The sequence below is a fragment of the Nyctibius grandis genome, chromosome Z (genome assembly GCF_013368605.1).
Source record: "Nyctibius grandis isolate bNycGra1 chromosome Z, bNycGra1.pri, whole genome shotgun sequence".
NCBI lineage: Eukaryota > Metazoa > Chordata > Aves > Nyctibiiformes > Nyctibiidae > Nyctibius > Nyctibius grandis.
Window position 1 is genome coordinate 81,798,469 of NC_090695.1, and position 21,624 is coordinate 81,820,092.

The following is a 21,624-nucleotide window of genomic DNA, read 5'->3' on the forward strand; positions in this document are numbered from 1 at the left end:
TAATGATCCTCCAAAGAGCATAAAAAGCTCTTTCATCTTTGTCAGAGAACAGAAAACACCACATTTCAATGTCCTCATTCCACTCAGAGCAACTATTTCTGACGATGGCACGTGAGAAGTGAATACGTCCCCTTTCTGAGGTGCAAGCTGTAACCTCTCAGCAGCGACCCATGAACAACATGGGTGAGACACAGACATCCGTAGTAACACCACCATAGCTGCTAGTAGTTTGCTAGAGGGAGAGCCCTTCAGCAGCAAGATATGGGCCCCTCACTACAAGAAAGAAAGCACATTGAGGTGCTGGAGAGAGTCCAAAGAAGGGCAACGAAGCTGGTGAAGGGTCTGGAGCACAAGCGTGATGAGAAGCGGCTGAGGGAACTGAGGGTGTTTAGTCAGGAGAAAAGGAGGCTGAGGGGAGACCTTATCGCTCTCTACAACTACCTGAAAGTAGGTTGCAGTGAGGTGGGGGTCGGTCTGTTCTCCCAAGTAACAGCGATACGATGAGAGGAAATGGCCTCAAGTTGCACCAGGGGAGGTTTAGATTGAATATTAAGAAGAATTTCTTCACTGAAAGGGTTGTCAAACATTGGAACAAGCTGCCGAGAACAGTGGTGGAATCACCATCCCCGGTGGGATTTAAAAGACTTCTAGATGTTGTGCTTAGGGACATGATTTAGTGGTGGGCTTGGCAGTGCTGAGTTAATGGTTGGACTTGATCTTAAACATCTTTTCCAACTTAAGTGATTCTATGATTCTATGCCTCAACCAAGTGCTTTCTTTAATAGCAGATCTTGCTCTGCTTTAACAACATCTGCCTGAAGGACAATGAGGTGTTTCCATTTATTGACAGTACGGTAAGCCATTGCTGTACTTACATAAGAGCATTCACTGTGTGGTTTGACAATTTTAATAATTTTCATGAAAAAAAACACTCACAGACTGAAGATATTTAAGTCAGAACTGAGAAAAGTTAAGGGTACCAGAGGGCTACAGATCAAGAGAAATTTCACTGCTGATTTCACTGTTGCTCTGTTAAGATATTAACGGTAATGGCCATGTAGTAATTATTTCATTTTTTATATAATCAGAAACTGTCTCAACAGTCACTTCACATATAAACATATTCTGTGAATGTATTGCTCTCAAGATAATATATATTCCTATGTAACCCACAAGAAAGATCACATCACAGGACCTCTCCTTACTCTTTTCATTAATCATTTTCTCCCTTTTGGTTTCTCCTCCTCTACTTCTCTTCTCCCAGATCAAATCACCTCTCATCCTTACCTCTCCTTTGGTTACTCCACCTCTCTGCTCCCCTTTATCGTCACATTTCTCAGTCAGGTTATTTAAACCCCAAAGAATAGAAAAGGGTAGGACCGAGGTTTAGAGTTTTCTTTTCAAAGCCTCCTGGCACAAAACCTGTACTCATTTGAAAAAAGCAAATAAAAGGCTCCACAGGAACTCTACCATTTTTTTTAAAGAAGTGGCACAAACCAATTAGAAAAATGCTTAAATCACACTTCAGAATGACAGAAATATTAAAAATGTTTTACGTTTCCAGGATTTTCTAGCAGCATTTGCCAGTCCTTTGAAATGTAGATGAATATGAAGGGAAACATTTTGAAAAAGAGGTCTCCAACTTGAATGAAAAATTACATACAATGCACAGTCGGTTTTAAAAAAGATGTTGTAGCCAGTCATGCAAACAGGGCGTATAAATATGAACATGTAGGGAAAGGGCCCCATCCCCAGATTGTAAAAAGCGGCAGCACCTCACTGAAAACCAGTCCTGCTGCCAGGGAGGTCAACATGAGAAATAAGCCTAATTTTTGTAGTCACCAACACTGGCAACACCAGTATAACACTACAGGATTGCCACAGCTGCTGTGTGTTATAGAGATCCAACGCTTCCCATGTGCCACAAACCAACAAAAATGTGCTTAATAAGCAAAACTGAGTGCATTTTGCTCCTACTCCTCTCATTCTTTCAGACTTTTTACAAGACACTTTGAATGTGAGTGCTGAACTTGCTCTGCGGACCTGCATCACGTGCCACTGGCCTCCCCCTATAGCTGCAGGACTTACTCCTCATTTCAGATCCCTCTTTCATATCTCAGATCTCTATGCATAGTCTTCAAGGCGCTCATCTGACCTCTAGTAACATCATCCTCTGGACTTTGAGGGACCCCAGAAGAATCCCTCTGAAGGCTGCTATTGCTCTAAAGCAGGGAGAGAAGGAGATATATTATCCAGTGGTCCACCCTTGAAACGGCCCTGATTTGACAGATGCAAGCACTAAGCCCCAAGGACAAACATCTGACAACATAAACATCCAAAAGTCAGCCAGCAATTTATGAAGTATCCAGAGAGCATTTAGATAACTTTGAGGCTGCTTTGCATTATCAATTCCGGGGTTTTTTTCTTTTTTTTTAATCACAGAGTGTATTTATAAATGGTTCTTCCCATCTGTTCTCTCTTCTGACGCTTCAATTTCCATGAGATACACAAAACAGTATGATATAATGAACTAAAAATGGCATCAATAGGATAAGAAAATGTTAGCAGACGATACTTGCAATTCCCTATTGATTTTCCCTCCAATAATATGAGATTAATAGGACAAAGGGCAGTAATGCAATACAATGGAGATCTCACGGTTAAAATACCAGACTGTTACATTGCAATAATAGCTAACACTGCTGTATCTGACTAGTATGGCATCTGTATAACGTGATGCAGTTGTATGGCATGGTACGTTAAGAGTACAAGCTAAATAAAAGTCAGGTCTTTTTCTTATGGTAAAGAAAACGATATAGCCCTACGATTATTGACCAGGAAAGGAAAATACTAAGGATTAAAAGAAAATAAAATACCTTTACATTTAAGTACACTATGGTGGAGGGGCATTAACTGAAGTAATTTTCTGTAGTTCAGTTTTGTTATTTCTAAAGATGAGTTATAGCTGCTGAGACTATTATTATAATTTATATGACTGTGGCATATGCAATGTTTCATTGTAAACAGAGCACGCTTTTCACAGAGATGAACCAGAGTTCATTACAAAAGGGTTTCACTCCATTATGAAAATCCATATTAACATAGCTGCAGAGCTGACACCACAGTGAAGCCAAACACAGCCTAAGCAGGACTTCCACCCACAAATACGACACGCGAGTCACTATTTTATGACACTGGAAGAGAAGCATGCTAGTGCTTAGTTTCCAGCAATGTGGTTAATGTTATGACAACAGTTTTCACAGCTGGGAACAGAAAACTGTGAGAAACTTAACAACAATGTGCATTCGACACTGTCTCCCACAGCATCCTCCTAGACAAACTGGCTGCCCGGGGCTTGGATGGGTGGACTCTTCGATGGGTTAAAAACTGGCTGGATGGCCGAGTCCAGAGAGTGTTGGTGAATGGGGCAAAGTCCAACTGGCGGCCGGTCACTAGAGGTGTTCCCCAGGGCTCAGTTCTGGGGCCGGTGCTGTTCAGTATCTTCATAGATGATCTAGATGTAGGGATTGAGTGCACCCTCAGTAAATTTGCAGATGACACCAAGCTGGGTGGGAGTGTCGATCTGCTGGAGGGTAGGAAGGCCCTACAGAGGGATTTGGACAGGTTAGATAGATGGGCCGAGACCAACGGCATGAGGTTCAACAAGAACAAGTGCCGGGTCTGACACTTCGGCCACAACAACCCCCTGCAGTGCTACAGGCTGGGGGAAGAGTGGTTAGAAAGCGGTCCGGTGGAAAGAGACCTGGGGGTGCTGATCGACAGCCGGCTAAACATGAGCCAGCAGTGTGCCCAGGTGGCCAAGAAGGCCAATGGCATCCTGGCCTCTCTTAGGAATAGTGTAGCCAGCCGGTCTAGGGAAGTGATCGTCCCTCTCTACTCGGCACTGGTGAGGCCGCACCTTGAGTACTGTGTTCAGTTCTGGGTCCCGCACTTCAAGAAAGATGTTGAGGTGTTGAAGCGAGTCCAGAGGAGGACGACCAAGCTGGTGAAGGGTCTGGCGGGTCTGTCCTATGAGGAACGGCTGAGGGAGCTGGGGTTGTTTAGCCTGGAGAAGAGGAGGCTTCGAGGTGACCTTATTGCAGTCTACGACTACCTGAAGGGAGGCTGTAGTGGAATGGGAGTTGGCCTCTCCTCCCAGTCAGCTAGTGATAGGACAAGAGGACATAGCCTCAGGCTTCGCCAGGGGAGGTTCAGGTTGGACATCAGGAAGAATTTCTTTACAGAAAGGGTTATTAGACATTGGAAGGGGCTGCCCAGGGAGGTGGTGGAGTCACCATCTCTGGATGTGTTTAAGAAAAGACTGGACATGGCACTTAGTGCCATGGTCTAGTTGACATGGTGGTGTCAGGGCAATGGTTGGACTCGATGATCCCAGAGGTCTCTTCCAACCTGTTTGATTCTGTGATTCTGTGAACTTTCAAAACCGAAATATTAGCATCTATGACCAGTTCTATTTTTTTCCGATTTTTTAGTCAGGAGACCTGTTTAAGAAATTACTTTCACTTATGTGCAATGAATAGTTTTGACAAGGTCAATATTTTCCTAGCGCAACAAGAGAGTCTAAAAGCTGGTCACCATGAACAGGTTTCTCTGTATTTTCATGTACATATTAACAAGTCAAACTCAATGTAATTATATGATTATGCTCAAAATATGTGATAGAATTACTAGCTAATGTTGGAGAATGGCCAAAGCCCAGGCACGAAAGATCAGTGTCAGTGTACTATCAACAATTACATCTAAAAAAAAGAACCTAGAAATTATTTTACCAGACACTTTTTCACAGTACAATTTTTTAAAGTCATCCAATGCTTCCATTACTCTCTCTTTCTGATCAGATAAAAACACTGTTGTCAACAAAACGGTCTGCAGGCTCCAAGAGTCAAATAGATCTCAATATAGAGATTTGGCCTGGGATTGTGTTTACCTCTGTGCTTCCATATATGTTTGTAATGCGCTGACGCAAACTTTGCCTTCTCTGGAGAAATATTGAACGTGGTACTGCAGGCTGTTCTGTAAAACGTTATCACAAAATTTTCAGCTAAAGAGTAAACATTTTAATACACAATAAGGAAAAGACCTCTTAAATAGTTTTAAATTGTCATCCTGTCAAAAGTTAACCATTAGGTGTTTTTAAAGTGCCTATTGTGCAGGTGTTTGGGGTTTGCTTGTTTAATTTCAGTAAACGTCTTAACTGACTGTAAAATAATAATATAATACTATAAAGGTATTCACTGTAATAAGCGGTCTTGTGACAAGAACATCAGCATTTTAAAAAGTTCTGAGCTGCTACATCATACTGCTGTTTGAAGAGGAAAAGTCAGCCTCCCTGTAACTCTCATTCTCACCTTGGTCCTTGGTTTCATAAATAGGATATGCAAATTAAGCACTTTCAGGTATAATTATAGGGCAAACCTAGATTGGGCTGGGAGGGGTGGAAATATGCCAGCAACTGTATCTAAATTGTTTGGATTCAAAACACTGTCTCGTACATTCTGCTCGAGGAGAACAAAGCAGGATAGCGTATACAAAGCACAGTTGAAGGCATGTGAAACAATTCAAAACTCGCTGTTCTGGATGTGATCACGTGAGTTTAACACGTCATGAGCCAAAATTAATCCAGATCTTCAAGATAATGAGCAGTGATACACAAGTCTTCTAAAGAGGATCCAAAGAGTTACAAATCGCAGGTAATTGCACTGAATCAGTATCTTTTTCTGCATAGCTATTGCTATATGTAACTGATATTTTTATGTACACGCTACAACAATTGTAACAGCAACACAGGAACAATCAGAAGTTGCGGCCATTAGTTTGGCTCTTCTCTGAGGCAGGGTAAGAAAAGACTAAGGAAGCCCAAATGCCTGCTGATTTACATTTGGGTTAAGTTATCTCTTATTCCCCTCTCATATCAGGGAAAAAAGAGACATTGTAGTTGCTGATGCTGTTACCAGCCTGCCCCACAACGCCTACGCTCCGTCTTTAGCATCTGAAGATGAAGGTCACCTTTCTCATGGATTTCCAGACATCTTGGCAGTGCACAGATTTTATTTGGGTCTCATCTGGTGTTAGGACTATTTTCCCCAACAAATACAATTATTTCCCATCATATGGAATATTGCATCAGTTCAGAAATCAAATTAGCTGTTATCTGTTTCAGCAAAAGTGCATCTATCCAGTGCTCCTTCCACCCCTCCATAATGTGGAATTAATGATAAAAAATAATAAGAGGAGAAATTAAATGCCAAAAAATTGTCTTGGCTGTGCCATGGCTGGGCTAGCAGTGTGTCTGTTCACGTCCAACAGTCAGTGCACAGAGAAGAGCAACAGTAATAATTAGAGGGGCAACAGTTCTTAGCACAGAGGTGACTTATTGAACACCGAGAAGAGAAGGGTAAAGGTTGAATGAAATCAGAAGGGTGGAGCGGAAAACTAATCAGTCACTCCTTTTTGCATCCCTCCTGACAAAAGATCAATGAAAAAGAAAGAAAAGAATAAAAAAAATGAAAGGAAACCCTTCTCACGCAGTGTATTGCAAACTGCAAAATTCACAACAGTCGGTTTGTGAGCACTTAGCACAAAAAAATAATTCAGCAGGATTTTTTCAAAGGACTGGATCATTTTATAGGCTTTCAGCATTTGGTGTTATGCAGGCAAAGTGAGCGTGAGGAGGAAAATCAGAGCTGGTGTCTCAGGGCAGTAAGGTGATTGCCTGCAAGCGCCAGCGGTGTCCTCATGTGCTTTGTCCCCGTAACACTGCTAAGTTGGGTAGATGCATTGTGGTAGGTGAGGTACTACAGTTCTTTAAGACCTCAGGTGTTACCAATCACTGCCAGAGCAAGTCACCCTAATTGGCTAATTAACAGACCAAGGAACAACAAGCTTTGCCTCTTCAGTGTAACTTAGTCCGAGAAGTGTCTCTGTGACAGGAGCTGCTTCCAAAGAGGCTTCACACAAACCGCAAGAGCTTCTAGTCCTGGTACCCAACATCCCCAGCCTCAAGATCATCTGTTGGATATTTAAATACAAAATATGGAGCACACCTCTTTAAGGCAGTTCTGACCAGAAAAATCAGAGGGTTGTGCTGCCTGTGGAATAACAACAGAAACCACCTTAACAGATCATTTCATTGCAGGATGACTGGGGTAAAATTAGTCAAACCTGATGATGGAGGCACTAGAGATACATGTTTATCTTTCCGGCATTATAGTGTCTGTACTTGAAATACCTCTGCTCTCAGAGCATACCTACTGTCAGAGCCTATTGACAACACCCTTAATCACCAGGTTCTCTGAATTTCCGTGCATCTCTCCCTCTCTGGTATTTTTAATATAACTTGCTTCTGCTTTCAACTCACCCACAAAGCTGACAATTTTCCGAAATGCTTCTGTCACTCTCTCCTTCTCCATGCACGTCTACATTTCTGATGATAGCTAGATAACTCAAAACGAAAGCCAGAGCATCCTGTTGTAAAAGTGAGAATATTCAGTATTGCCAGCCCGTTTTGGTACATTTGAAGTGGTTTAAAAAGTTGCTCTATATGTGTGCAGAGCTGTAATGAGGTCTCACAGACAGCAAAAACCCACCACACGTACCTCTGAGGAGCCACTGACAACCTTAGCTGAACCCTCCTTTTAGGCTGGGGTTCTGGACTTTTTGTTCCTTTATTAAATTAATTTTCTTTTCACTGTATTTGTCCTGATTTTTTTTTAAACATTTCTACTATCACTCTCCCAATCTTTGTCTTTTACATGCTGCCAAAAATACATCCATGGTATTTAAAGGGAGCTGATTTATAGACGAATTATAGCAGATTAGATGAATAATAAATGAATTCTAGCAGACTGACACCTTTTCTTTGCCTTTGCTGAAAAGATGTTGCAGTTTTATCCACAGCCTGCAGGAAACCTAAATATCTCGAAAAGTCAGAAGGACAACCAAGGTGGTAAAATCTGTATGGTTCAATGAATATTTTTTCCTCACTGGGTCTAGGCACAGTGGAACTTTTCTGTTTGTTTTCTTTCTTTTCCTTTCTTTTCATAAAAGAGGGGAAAACTACTGGTTGGCATCCCCTTCAGAGGGCATTAGCCAAACCTGCAGGTGTCAATTCACTTGCCATCCCTGCCAATGTCCCTGCTGGTCTCTGTCTCTAGCCCTCCATCAAACCAACACTGCTATGAGCAGAGCCTCTGCAATCTGTGAGAAAATTCATTGTTTATAATTTTCTGCCCAGGAAATCAGTTTGGGTGTTCCACATTGTATGAAATCACCCTAATTTTCAGTCTCAGCACCCCAAAATTCAGGCCAATGTTTTTTTTCCCTATTTATTTCTCTGCTCTTTGGAGATCTCCACATGGAAAAAGAATCACCCTAACTTTTAAGTTTACATTTTATCCTGCTTCTGGGATTAGTCTGTTTGCTCAGGACACGTGGCTGGTATTGGAATCGCTGTAATATTTCAGAAGATGGGGGATACAGGCTGATCATAGATCAAATGCTGGAGAATCAAAGATTGTCTTCCCAAGCGATTTAATTGAGTAATTTAGGGTTGGATTCTGAAGGTGCTGGCATCAGTTTCAAGTATTCACCACTGTTTGGGATTTGGCCTATAAAGAGAGAATAAATGGACCGTAGATAGGCAGAGTTATTTTTTAGAGCTATGTCCTAAGCATCATCTGTCCTTCACAGAATTGAACATGCTAAATAACAGTGTCAAGAGAAGGACAGCTTTTTGCTTGCTAAACTAGGAGAAGCTTCCCAGATTACTGGCAAACATCAGTGAACATATTTTCTCCTCAGATTTAACACTCTCCTTATAAAATCTGTCAGAAAAGCTACAAAATTATTTTGAAGCTAATATCCCCAGGCACACCTGTGAAAGCACCTCTTAATTGTTTAATACAAATGTGTTAAAAAGCTTGACATTGAATCGTATTTTTCTTAACTTGCCTTCAGAAGAGGTGCACATACATGATTCTTCCTTCCCTCCCTAAGATTTTGAATTTTGCATTTGGAAGTAGATCTCTTTGCCCTAACATCCTCAATTTCCCTGAAAACTTGTTCTTGAGTTTCTTCTCCCCCCAGATGTCTATGCTGAAGACTGAAATACTCTAGCTTTTCTTAGAGCATTCATCCCTTGTACACAGAATTTTTACCTGAATTCAGCTACAGGAAATAAACCACAAATAATAGTAAAATAATGAATAATGACATTTAAATTCTTCATTCTTTAGCATTCAGGATCAATGCTGCAAGGAGCAGAGGCCATGGGAGGAGGCAATACTATTTATGAGTGTTCTTTTTTGGTTTTTGTTTTTTTCTTGTCAATAAACTTGGGACAAGAACATTTAAGTTACTTCCCCTGGTGAAAAATCAGAATGAGATTGTGAGAAAAAGTTAATATTCTGAAGTACATAGAATATGATGAATTCTAAAGCAAAACCTTACTATAAGGGTAAAGTGAGAGTATTTCTAGTAAATATTTTTATGGGTTTTTGTTTGTTTTCTTTTCATTTGAGATATCATGAATAAAGAGGTTGGGTAAAACTGTATTGTATTTCCCTTTACTGTATAAAACGTGGACTCCAATAACATTATACAAAGACCTATTGACATATTTCGTTTTGTTAAAAAAAAGAAACCATCTAAATAAATAGATAAAATCATATGGTCGCAAGGAAAATGGTTAATTATGTGATGTCAGTGCTTATGTACTGATTTAGTGAGTGTTCCATCATGTTCTGTACATCTGCAATGACCAAGGATACAAACATTTACACATAATTTTTGAATGTAATGCAGTAAAATCATACTACACATCCAGAAATAATAACATTTGGGAAAAACTCTGTTACCATTTGGAAAACATAGCAAACGATGTCACAAACATGTAAGGCTACTTATTTTTGCCTTAGGAATCAGATTTTGTCCGAGCACTTTAGGTGATTAAATGCAATACTGTACGTGCCACACAGACTTTTTACAATATGAGCAAATTTCTATTATTGCCGTGAATAGAAATGCGAGTGCTCAGGAAGGAGATAGTCCTAAGTCCTTGAACAGTCCACATGCGTGCTGTTGACTCTCTTTCACACATCAGTCTAGGACCATGTTTAAAATTAATTTGGTGAGCTGTCCACTATGGAAATGCCTGGAATTTGTGCACTCACATCTCAATAGGGCCCGATCCTCCCTTCAGCAAAATTAATTCTGTGAGATCTCCTGGGTCTGGCATCAGGCCCTATACAGTAATAAAGTCATAAATTATTACTGAGAAGTCATCGCTCATTACTGAAGACATTACCAGCTTGCACTGAATAAATTGTGGACCCTGGCAAAACTGGAAAATGATTCATGCAATCCTAAGATAAAATAATTATAACAGTTAACAATGATGCAGCTCTTCACATCACCAAAGTGATGAATGAACAAGAATTAATTACTCCTTCCAACACACTGTGAGGGCACACTTTTTTCTGTTTAGGTGAGAAAGCCACTGAAGGGTCATCAGAGTGGAGGAAAACTGGAAGATCCTCCTGCAGAAATACTCCTGTGAGAACATTCTGAGCTGGAAGGATGATATTTCTCCCTGCACAGTGGCGAGAACAGTGCCCGAGGATGTGTGAGAACCTACTCTTCCACCCCAGCCCCATCTCCATACCAGTGCCCGCTGGTACCTGTGACTGAGTTATAAGATGTGTTATCTTTTCTTAATAATTCCCAATGGGCCAGAGAGCAACAGGCAGCCTATGGTGACAATTGTTCTCAACATAGCTCTCCTTCTCCATCTCTTTTCCCGGGAAAATCACAGAATCACAGAATCACAGAATCACAGAATGTTAGGGATTGGAAGGGACCTCGAAAGATCATCTAGTCCAATCCCCCTGCCGGAGCAGGATTGCCTAGACCATATCACACACGAACGCGTCCAGGCGGGTTTTGAATGTCTCCAGAGAAGGAGACTCCACAACCTCTCTGGGCAACCTGTTCCAGTGTTTGGTCACCCTCACCGTAAAGAAGTTTTTCCTCATATTTATGTGGAACCTCCTGTGTTCCAGCTTGCACCCATTGCCCCTTGTCCTCTCAAGGGATGTCACTGAGAAGAGCCTGGCTCCATCCTCATGACACTTGCCCTTTCCATATTTATAAACATTAACGAGGTCACCCCTCAGTCTCCTCTTCTCTAAGCTAAAGAGACCCAGCTCCCTCAGCCTCTCCTCATAAGGGAGATGTTCCACCCCCTTCATCATCTTCATGGCTCTGCTCTGGACTCTCTCTAGCAGTTCCCTGTCCTTCTTCAACTGAGGGGCCCAGAACTGGACACAATACTCCAGATGCGACCTCACCAGGGCAGAGTAGAGGGGGAGGAGAACCTCTCTCGACCTGCTAACCACACCCCTTCTAATCCACCCCAGGATGCCATTGGCCTTCTTGGCCACAAGGGCACACTGCTGGCTCATGGTCATCCTGCTGTCCACTAGGACCCCCAGCTCCCTTTCCCCTACGCTGCTAAAATGGACTCAAGAGGACAACAGGGTCCCTTTTTCATGACATAAAGACACAACCATGAGTGCAATGAAGCCCCACCAGAGGCATTTAGTTACGAAAACTATACGATGAACATCTCTTACCATCACGATCACTGGGGGAGGAGAGCACAGGCACTGCAATGAGTTCTCCAAGACTTTTCAGGCAAACTGTAGCCAAGCCAAGAATGAAAAACTGCACTTGCTAAATTGAAATTCTTCTGCTGCATTGGCTCAGACTCATGCTGGCGGATCTCTGTTTGACTACTTGGTAAACAGAAAGCTGACTCTAATGGTGTTTTTAAATGCTCTTTGAAAATTACACTTGAAAGACACCTCCTCCAGTATTTTTCCCACTCCTCAGTCCCCAAAGCAGAAAAAAACAAGAGTCATGAGATAAAATCCCAAACCAAAACAGAATATGTGAACTGAAAATATCTGTAGAGGCTTTTTAAAGTTTGAACTGTTCTCTCTTCTTCTGCTATAGAAAACATGCTTATTCCAAAAGTGTAAAAATTTGTTGCACAGAACTCAGGGCTATTAGCCCTTTGTTCCTGTAGCATCATGCCAACACATATTTGAAACATTATTTTTTTCAAATACGCCCTGCTTTGCTCCTGAGAATAATAATAACACAAGTGGCTGATATTAAAAGAAACAGAAATTCTATGGGTCTGATCTGCCTTGCAGTTCTGGATATGCTAACAACTCATTCATTATGTAAAAATGCTTCCTTCCATTATAGCTATTTTTCTGTTGTTAATAATCTGTCAGCACTTTCATTCTAAATCCTGATTATCAGCGGTTTCCAGCAAAACATCTTCAAAAGTACCAAGAGAAGAGAGAAGAATTTGCAGAAGATTAAATGGATACAAATAAATTAAGGCAGGCAGTCTAACACGGGTAAATGGCTGGGCAAAAACCTGTTTACTGGGTGTCAGTGCAGTGTTGCTTTTTTGGAATGCATAAAAGTGAAATAGACTCAAGCTGCACACATTGTAAGTCTGTATTTTATACCCAGGGCTATACTGACAGATCCACAGTCACTATCTGCGGGATTTTTTTTGTCACTAGGAAAACTGTAAAAAATTCAAGGCTTGATTTTCTTCTTCCTTTCCTCAAGGTAAGTCAGCAATACCACCACTAATGTCAATGGTGTTACACCAGTGTAAAATTGGGGTGAGAGAGGGGCGAATCAGCATCCTAATTTGTTGTTTCATGTCAAGCTATTATTATTCTCTTTAGGGCTCAGTCTTACGGTTCTCCAGCACAAAAACTGAAATCAGTGATGCTGTGCCTGGCTAAAGGTTACTTGCAATGAAAAATGAAAAAGAGTGTTTCTTTCTCTTTTTTTAAATGTATACAGAAATCCCACACTGTGGTCAGCCTGGAGAAGCAGGAGTGCACCATCACAAGGACCGCAGAAGCAAAGAAAGTGGGAGTGGGAAAGTTTATATTCAGATTCCCTTCTTGCTTTTATGTCAGTTCAATTAAAAACCTACAAAACAGCCGGATTAAAATACACACTTTGCTGGCCCACCTCGCTGGGCAATTCAGGACGAATTAAGTTCAAAGTTCATTCTCCAATTATAGTTCTTAAAGATATGCTTCCAGTAATTATTTATTTCCCCTAGGGGAAAAAAAAAGAATATCAGCAAGACCTACGAGGCCAGGCACTGTTTAATTTCTGATCCCTCTTGCACAAAACAGATGAGTCCCACTCTCACCGGATATGGTGATTTCATTTCAAAGGTGAAAAGAAAACTGCTGTATTTTTATGAGGACTGGTGATGGGTATTTCGGAGATGCTCAGGAGTGCATCAAACCAGGCTGCTTGGTCAAGCCTGCGTGTGTGCAGGAGGGACATGTTTGTCATGGTTATCTCCAAGCACCCAGTGTGGAGGGTGGGGTTTCCGGCTTCCATAGCATTGTTGCTCGGAGAAGACATTAAAGCATTTCCCACCACGTGCTTCCTCCCATCTTGGTATGCACGATTACGTTGTGCTCGTTGCCCCCTTTCTTTTTTTTCAGAAGATGTCTCTGGCAGCATCTCCCTTCCCTTCTGCTGTGCCAACAAGGACATCATCTGCTGTTCAGAAACAACTGACAAAGGTCCAGTCCTGAAGTCCTTCCTACATGTAAAATCCCCACACTGTCTCTAGAAATTTCATCTAAACAGAAATGATAGCAGTCACAGGTGAAAAAGAGCATCGTCAGGATATTAATGAGTTATTGTCTTTTGACTATGAAAAAAGCCAGACACCGAGGGAGGGCTTCGCACAAAATAAGGCCCTACATTCTATAACCAACTGGTAATAATATATTTACTAATACAGATGTACCTCACACCATTTCTTTGATAAGTCTCCTAGTTCTACGGTAAGCTTACTCTTTTAAAACTACCAGCGCTACAATCCCTGAAGTGCGTTAAAGATTGCTTGGTGTTTATTGTAGCTGTAAACATTTAACAACTGACGATCAAATGCACAGTGAATTTATTAAAACCTGAAGGATTTAATTAAAAGCACTTGGCAGGTGATGTAAATTTAAAATTAGTTTTAATAATTCTGCATAAAATGTAACTTTTCTTGAATACATGCATCTAATCATGAGACATTTTCTTTGCTCTTATTTTTACATCTTAAGTTTTAACCTACTTTCCTGTTTTCCCTTCGAAACATCAGGCAAAGGGAAAAGCTAGAGCAAAAAATGACAAACAAGTCAGATAATAAAACATGCTCCTGGCAGGCCCCCTGATAGGAATCCTAAAAATATTCCTTTAATGCCATTTAAGAAGGAGCAGAAATATTTGTTTGAAGAAACAACATTACCCCAAATGAGAAAACTAGCAAGTAAACCAAACAAGGCATTTTTCGTTTTTTTCTTTGTTCCCCCAGGTTTTGGCTTACACTAGATTCACAGGAATAGTTGATATCAGCAGCGAAAACACATTCTTTATTCAGTTTTTTCTCATTAGAGATTACTACATGGTAGAAAACACATCAGCTTCCCGTCATCTGCATCGCATTACTCCAGGTTGCCCAGAGTCAATGTAATGTGTAATTTTAGTAATGTGGCATTGTTAAAATCCAGCCATTTCAGGTTTAAAGGTTCTACCTATAGTCCGAAGCCACAGACAACTCAGTACTCCTCATTATTGTTTGTGAAATGCACGCTTTGCTGTATTTGATACAGTTTAACAGATAGATGTTCTGATTACACATACCATTTAATACGAGTTTTACAGAAAATCATACTGTGTATCATGATTCTGTTTTACTAATTTTCCTTCTCCATTTGGCCATCTTTGGTGCTCATATACATTGTATTTTTCCTGGGACACTGACTCCCCCAAGGGCCAGCACGCCTACCAGCTTCTGGATCAGAATCCTTTGTAACGAGCAAGTTTTAGACATGATTATTTTATCCCCTAATGGCTTGTTTCAAGACACTAACAAAAACTGAGTGGTAAGCTAAGGAGAACAATGCTAATTATCCCCAGTAATTTAAATACATAAACTAGGTTTGACTGTCTATACCCTCTTTCCCAAGTGCCGAGTCCTCAATTAACTCTTTCTTAATCACCTTTCCCGAGTTTATGAAAAGGTATCCCTCCCACCCTCCTCCTCAAATGACATTTTAGATAGCAGAAAAATCAAACCAGCATTATAAATAACTTATTTAGTGGCTAATTATTCCTTTTCCGGATCACATCCCTGCTTAAATGGAGGTGAGCAGAGAGATCTCCAGTGTGCGAATGGGAGGGTGCACACTGCATACCAACGTCATGGATTCTTATTTACATGTTGCTCATGTTTATGCAAGTCAAAGACAAATACAGCTGCTGCTGTGCTCCCCAGGAATCTCAGGGTCTGGTCAAGGCTACGAACAGCGGCTGCAATCAAGCTCGTAACGTATTGTTCATTGAAAGCGAGAAGCGCTAATAGCTGGGGAGCGGGTGGGGGGAGATCTGTGCAATTTTCTTTGAAAAGATAGCTGACATTTTCAAAAAACAAATACCCTACGTTCAGTTCAGCTTCTTTAGTGGCTTTCATGTTATAGTAATATTTGCCAGTGATGGAAACACTGCGGAGCCAATCAAACTGCACTGCTATACAGCCCGCCGCACTAGGAGCCCAGTGTTTAAAATAACCCTTATGCATTATTCATTAAGAGTTGATGTTTATGCAAATTACAGAAGCCTGTGCCCACCTGGCCATCATGGGTTAATAACAACAACAACAACAAAAAGAATAACAATAAAAAAAATACATGCGCAGCCTCTTCCCAGTAAACCAGCAAGCTTTGAGCCACCCCCAGAATCTATATAATCAATTATAATTCTCCTTCATTAAATGCATCAAAGAATTGCAATCCTTACCTGGTTAGCTTTGTATGGCCCTCAGATTTTCTGGATGAAATAACTGACTGTGCGTGGAACCAATAAAACTGAACTGAAAAGCTGATTAAGGGCACTTACTTAATGCAAAGCCACTCACTGAATATTCATATGATGCCTGTGTTTATGCAAATTAAAGCAAAAGAAAGCCCAAGGGGATTGGTTGCCATAGCCCACAAACACTGTGTATAGCAGAAAAATACAGAATAGTGACAAATAAATCTTGCAAATCATAGCTGGGAAGGAGAACAAGGAGTATAGTAAAACATTAGAAGTCTTACATGAATTACAGTTTTTAAGAGCTTTATCTAATCATATCATTTTTAGGTCCATCAGGTATTTTTCTATAATGTACTAATCTGTAATTGTCATAATCCCACAGGATAGTATCACAAAGGTTTCTCAGCTTTATTTATTCTGTAACCATGTAAGCAGAGTCCTTAAGAATATCAAGTAGGTGAAAAAACAATTACAACGAAAATTATACTGTAATACATTATGAACAAAACCCATAGGCTTGTGTTACACTTTATTAAGTCTTTCATGTGAGTCTGTCTTCTCAAGCGAAAGGAAAGAGAAAAGTAGAGTGTGCCTGTGGGAGCCTGCTAGAAATAAAATTTAGCTCCTTGCTATCTTAATTTTGTGGTGTAGCTGCTTCACTCCAGATGCAGGCTTGTGTGTGATACAGCTAATATTATTGTTGCACTGGGCCTTTTCTCAGTCTGAAGTCAATTTGAAAAGACCGTGCTTTTTTATAATTAAAACCAAAAATACATGTGAAATTTATATAAAATGCTATTTCTAAAATCAGGTTCAAATATATCAATCCAAGTTCTTAATATGGTAATCACCGAAACTGATAATACTTTTTTACAATGAGATATTTCAAATTCAGAATGATAAAGTATATCAGCATTGCCATTTCCTTGATAAGCAAGAATATATATAAATAGAAAGCCTACTCTTATGTGGTATATTATATTTCAGCCTTTTCCATTTATTTCCATCAACAGATTACACTTTCAAGAGAGTTTCCCATTTGTAGATAACCATTTATTAATAGTGCCATTGTTATTCAAGTTTTAAGAAGGATCAGATGAAACCGTCTCATACAAGATATTTGAATTATGGATCAATAGGTACATCTGGCTCTTAAGTTCTGTGTGTTTTCCACTGACATCTATTCGCTGCTGTTAGCAGATAATTCTTCAGCTGAAAAGAACCCAACAACCACCAAAACAAAACCCCAACAGAAACTGCTTCTCCATGAGCACACGCGAACAGGGATTGCTGGTTTGTAGGAAGCTGATTGGCTCCCCTTCGTGGTAAGATGAGCTGAGATCAAATGTACCTGGTCAGAAAGTGGAGTGATGGTGCAGGAAATCAAGGTGTGCCCTTGGTTTCATCACAGTGAAGACTCTGCTGCCAGTTTTGCTTCTGAAAACCAACCCATTCCCACATGTTTCCACTAGTCCTAGAGGGGACTGTGGAATTTGCCATACCACTTTACGACTTCTGAGTTGATGCTGTTGCTTGTGAGATTCAGGACCATGCTGTAAGGCCACTGGTTGCAAGGTGCCAGCAGGTATGTCACGTTGGTACCCAAACAAGGGCAAAAAGAATCTTTGGCCATGGGATGCCGAAGCCCAGTGTGGGTGGCAGAAGGTACAAAACAGGCAGGAACAGGCTGCTCAGAGTGGGCAAAGGAACCAGGGTGACCTGCTTGGATGGAGAAGAGTTCCTGCCTGCCTGAGGACCCCTAAAGGCAAGAAAGCTAACCATCATAGAGAGAGAAAAAGTGACATGCCACACAGTTTCAGAGAAAAGCTGTGTCCTGAAAGTTGAACTTTCCAGAAGGTCAAAAAATTCTGGAGGAGTACAAATGTGCTTATTTATATTTAATAATTTGTCTTGACTTATGTGAAGGATAATTGTGCTTAGAGATCCTTGGAAAGTCCATGTATCTTGGCATCGACATTACCGCTGAGTGAGCTGGATGTGCCTGTGAACGTTGATGCAATGATTTGACACACCAGCATCTCATTCCTAAGATACATGGGCGTGTAAACAAGCAGGCATATTTAGGAGGCAGAAATGAGAAAAGAATATGAAGAAATTGTGAAGAGCCTTAATCAACTTTATTTCCTTCACAAGGACCACAATCAACATCACTCCTGGCTGCCAGCAGGGAGTTTCCCACTGAATTCAGTGGGGTGGGGTCAGTTGTGGGTGAAAAAGGTTGAGCTGTGTTTAGCTTTTCCAGCAGTCTTTAGTCTTATTCTCGTGTACTTACATGCATTTATTTCTAACACTTGGCACAATGGGATTCAGAATGTTCTAGGAAGAGAGCTGCTTTTTTCTCCTCTTCTTTTTTTCTTTTTTTTTTTAAAAAAGGGAATTACAGTTTAAATGCAAGTGGAAGCTGGCAAAGTCCTACCTTTTCAACTCTAGCTTTAGCAAAGATGTATGTGTATGACCTGATTCAGTGAAGCAATACTTCTGCATTGTAGTTCTGTCAATCCCTCACCTTTCAAGCACACTAAACCAATAAAGTAAATTATTTTAAAGAATAAAGAAACAGAGAAAATCTGATCTATAAATTGACTTCTTTGTTCTGCCAATTGACTAAATGACACTTAAGTCATCTCTAAGTGCCTGGAAAAAAAATAAAAGGCATTTCTATTGTGAAGCTGATGAACAATTAGGCAATTGTAAAGCATGGGATGGCAAAGTGGAAAAGGTGTAGTAATGTTTTCCATTTTCCTCTCCCCCGCTTATTTTTTTTTTTCTACAGCAAATGCCATAACTGGAGCAGCAAGGGAACTTCACTTTCTAACCTCTAGATTAGTGACAGTGCTATAGATTTAGCTACTTTCCAAGTGCCGACATATGGAAATTACTATCCCACCACTGTTTCACCATCATTTAGATAAAGAGAGGACAGCTGTGCTGGCTTACCCTTTCCTACTATGACCATGTGCGTCTGTTTAACCTCAGGTGTTCACTCCGTTTTCAAAGCTGAGTGACAGAAAGACAGGCAGAAGAGAACACTTCATACACTCACCCGAATGGTGTGTATCTCCTGGACCTGCAAAGCCATAAAAATAGTAACTTGCACCACAAAACCCTACTGATGTGTGACTCAAACCTTTTCAGACTTACCACGCTCCCAGGGATTTCACCTCACTTTTTGGAAAAGGTGATGTTGAAGATGTCTCAATAACAACAGATTTTATGCTCCTTGTCAAAGCAGCATGTCTACGTGAGATTCATTTCCCTGCATCGGCTCATCTCTCACCATTTTTCCTTCCTTCAGTAATATTTCCTGCAAAACCTCTTTTCACATTTTCCTCTCTCTTTCTCTCTTTCTCCCTCTCTTGCCTCTCTGTTGCTGTCCCAATAACCAAGTATTTACTCCTAGTTAGCAAATTCCCTGCTCTTCCCACCAACACCAAAGCCCATTTCAAATCCTCCCTCTCCTGGGATCATCATTCCATCACCAGCTATTTGTGAGACAAGGCTGGTATATACCTATGCCAATATAACTGCCCAGACACGTTGCATCAGGGAAGTTTGATCCCATGTAACATAAACATAGGTTAAGCACCACAGGAAATTAGACCGAGCTAGGAAGATTGCAAGGGAACAAAGAGGAAACATGACTTTGTGTCACATACTATGGAAGAGTCAAAAGGGAAGGCTGAACGGGTGGCCACTCAAAAATCACACAAAATATTCCAAGCTGGTTCTAAAGAAAGCCATTATACTGTAAACTGTCACAGAAACACCCCGAAGATTCATCCATAGAAAAAAAGAAAACAAGAAGTGAACTTTTCTTGCTAGTGATATATACTGACTTCTGAGAAGAAAAAAGGATTACCTACAAACACAAGTAAAGATTAAAGAGTGTGGAGGGCAGTGGGGGTGTGTGTGAGGGTGGAAACACCTCTTAGAGTGTTTGCGCCATTAGCTTGGATGAGACAAAAATAAATTTGCAGGGCAAACCTGCTACAATGAGGATAAGGGGAAAATTGTGTTGCAGCCAAAGATGTTTTTTTTTTTAATGAAAACTGGTAGAAGATGGACGAGAAATGAAAGAGCAAACATTTATTTTTATGACCTAAGGGGATTTTAAAATTAAGCACAGCAGGTAGAAAGATCCCATGCAATTTCAAAAAAACATTGCATGTCTGTACATGAAAGCTTGCTCTCCTTTCAAAACACTCTGCTGTCACCTAGGGTATGGGAAATCAAAGCGTGGGATAGCGATGGACGTACATCTCTTTCCACAGGCAAGCGGTGCAGTAAGGATGTTTGGAGACAGGACTAGAACCAAAATCCAGACTAGAAAGAGAAAAGACCGAAGGCCCTACTTTCAAAAATCACCTCTGGATTCCAATTTCTCGGTACGCTACTGCTCCAGGAGGTCTGCTAACAGCTGCTTTGAAAAGTATTTGGTCTAAGAGGAATTTTTTTTGTGATCACTACACCTGCAGGTGGCCCTTTGAATGGACACACAATCTGATATGAGTGAAAAACCCTCACTTTCAAGCAACATAAAAGACAAGGTGCCACTGGTAAAAAAAAAAGAGAGAGAAAAATAGATGAACTGATTCTAGTACTGAAACATTGTCTTGTAACATGAAGGTACAGATTATGTGCTGTGAACAAAGTCCTGCAAGGTCTGGAAACTGGCTACTTGTGCTGGAATTGAGGTCCCCTGTGGAAGATGTAATTTTGCATAGGAACTGAAAAATAAAAGTAATTACCAGATTCTGGATATGAAAGGTGTCAAGGCCAGCAGTGAGTGTTAATAATCTGATATATGTTTTTTAACACTTCTTTAGTGGATGTGATATATATGGTATTCAGCAGCAGGAATAAAAATTTAAAGAATATCAGTGTTTGCCTTTTTTTTCCTTTTCCTTTCTCCTTCAAATAGCAAGTATTCTCTATCTCCAGGTTGCTGAGGATGAATGACCTAGTCAGGGAGGGCCTGGGCAACTGGTGAAGAGTTTCCAAGGATTTGTATTCTCCCTTTAGACAAGGGAAAATTCAGAGCAAAGGACTGCTCTTATTGGAATACTTATTCTCAGAGCACAAAAGAATGTTTCTTTCCCCTATTTTACTTTGTGATAGACTTAATAATGACTAAAGACTCTTTGAGGTGCTTCACCCTGAACTCATGAATTGCCTATGTGACTTATAGCAGAAACGAAAATCTCGTGGGGTCAAAAAGCTTTCTGTCCACCGCTCTTCTGTCTCTGAAAACTTCAGCTTATGAACTCAAAATCAAGCACAAAGAATAAACCCAAGCATGGGCTATATGCCACCAGGACAAAAGATTCAGGCATCTTTTTATCTCCTGCCTTTCAGTCTTCCAAATATGTTTTTACAAATTATCTGAGGGAAGGCAGGGGATACAACATGGACAAGTTGCAACTGGAAAGCTTGAACTTTCCAGATACATGAGCACTGTCATCTGTACACACTGCCAAAACTGATGTACTTCCTGATAGCGCAACAGTGGTTTTACAGAGCATGTGGGTTTATTTGCTTTTCTTTTCCTGAGAAGAGGCCACGGTTCCCATCTGTCTATAATGCAGTTTGCTACCACAGTTAATAAGTCTTTTTTTGTAACCTGAGAAAAACCCATGTGAGAACACTGGGTCTCCATTT